The sequence below is a fragment of the Nematolebias whitei genome, chromosome 22 (genome assembly GCF_014905685.2).
Source record: "Nematolebias whitei isolate Nwh7 chromosome 22, NemWhi1, whole genome shotgun sequence".
Lineage (NCBI taxonomy): Eukaryota > Metazoa > Chordata > Actinopteri > Cyprinodontiformes > Rivulidae > Nematolebias > Nematolebias whitei.
The window spans coordinates 9,629,885-9,632,240 of NC_056519.1; positions in this window are offsets into that span (position 1 = coordinate 9,629,885).

The window sequence follows — 2,356 nt, forward strand, 5'->3', positions numbered from 1 at the left end:
TCTGCTTCAGGTATTTTTGTTGAGTCTCTCCAGGCAGATGGAAAGTTCAGATTAGTTTCCTCAGAGTTTCATTCCTGATCATCCAGTTTGTGTCAGTGATCTGTGAACGTTCACCTCCTCCAACAAGAATTGTAAAGAATCTACGTAAAATACCATTTTATTTATAAAGCACTTTAAACAGCGACAGGGTCAACCAAAGTGCTGTAGAAACAGAAACAAACAGGTAAGCACACAGCAACACATAACATAACGTAAAATCAAACTATAGAAACAAAATAATAGCAGATAATAAAATAATGACTAACACGGTGTGATGCATTCAGGTTCAACACAAATCAGAGTATTGAAATCCAGAGAATGAGTTTCACTTTCTGAATTGACTGAAAATAAATTTAACCTTTTCTCAATATTCTGGTTTTTGAGCTGCACCTGCATTAGTCAAGTCCAATTTAATTGTGTATCATATTTATAAACAGGAACTGTTAGCAAAGTGTATATTAGCTGTGAGGACTTAATGTTACACCAGTTTTTGTTTTCCTGTTCTGAATGACTTTCAGGTCTTAAACTTCAATCTACATTTCTTTAATAACTACAGAGACTGTACTTATTTAAAATGCTTTCGTTTCCATTTTTCTACAGAATGGGATGTTTGTCTTTAGTTTTCTTTGAATGTTTTTTTTAGAATAACAATGATTAGTCACTTGGTAGAAAATATCTCCTGAAGTATCCTATCCCAACCACATTTCTCTAGTGTGAATGGTCAGTTCTGTCCTTTTTATACGAGAGCTGGCGCCTTTGTCCAAACAACTCCATCTCATCTGCTCACAGAGTTTATGACAATACTTTTTTTGTCTAGAGAAGCATTTCCAAACACTTTTACTGATGCATAGAACTCACAGATAACTATTAAGAGTTTCTGTATTAAGATGTTTGCAGATTTGATCATCCATTATCTTTTGCCAGCTTCTTCCTTTTCAGGTCACTTTTCCCCATATCATCACTGTGCGAGAGGCGGGGGACACCCAGGATGGGTCACAAGTCCATCACAGGGCCGCATAGTGACAAACGAGACAAACAAGACCACAAGGAGGGAAACATGTCAGGAGACAGAAGGAGAAGAGGAACGTGAAGAATGTAGGACTGAGGGTTGCAACGCCAAATGTGGGGACAATGACAGGCAAAGGTAGAGAGCTGGCTAACATGATGCAGAGAAGGAAGGTAGATGTTTTATGTGTCCAAGAGACCAAGTGGAAGGACAGCAAGGCTTGCAGCATTGGAGCAGGGACTGTTTTTTCATGGTGTGGATAGAAAGAGAAATGGAGTAGGGGTGGTCCTGAAGGAGGAGTTGGCAAAGAATGTAGTAGACGTCAAAAGAGTGTCAGATAGTGATGTGTCTGAAGGTAGAAGTAGAAGGTCTGGTGCTAAACATTGTCAGTGGTTATGCTCCACAGCTTCGATGTGATGAGGAGGAGAAAGACACATTTTGGAAAGATCTGTATTAAGTTATAGAGAGTATTCCCAAGGAGGAGAGAGTGGTGACAAGAGCAGACCTGAATGGACATGTTGGTGAAGAAAACAGAGGGGATGAGGAAGTTATGGGGAGGTTTGGTGTCAAGGAAAGAAACCAGGAAGGACAGATGGTGGTGGATGTTGCCAAGAGAATGGAAATGGCTATAGTCAACACCCATTTCTAAAAGAGGGAGGAACATAGAGTGATCTATAAGAGTGGAGGAAAGAGTACGCAGGTTGACTACATTCTGTGAAGAAGAGGAAACCTGAGGGAGATTGGAGACTGTAAGGTTGTGGAGAACATGGCCAGACAGCATCGGATGGTTGTCTAGAAGACTGTTGTTGTGAAGAAGAGAAAAAGAGCAAAGTACCACATTCTTGACTTTCCTCTTCTCCCTCTTTCTCCACACATTTCTCTCTTCATGGTTTCTACCAACAGAAGCACAATTTCTGCCGGCACCCTGTTAGTCAACAGCAATGATGGAGGTCGTCGTTAACCCGGGCCTCACACTATCTGCATTGTGTCGCTTAGATGAACTCGCATGTTAGTTGTGGCAAAAGTGTTTTATGTTCGATGTCCTTCTTGACAAAACCCTCACCACCGGGCTTGGGACCAGAAAAAGATACAGTGGCTTATGCTCCTTAGTGGCTGGTTTACATTGATTCGTTTCACATAGTGAAATATTTCAAGCCTTAATTTCTTGTAATTTTGATGATTATGGCTTTTAGACACTGAAAAACAAAATTTATCCCCAAACCATCACTGACAGCGGGAACGTCACTTCACACTGGACTTCAAGCGTTGTGGATTCTGGGTCTCTCCTCTCTTCCTCCAGACTCTGGGACC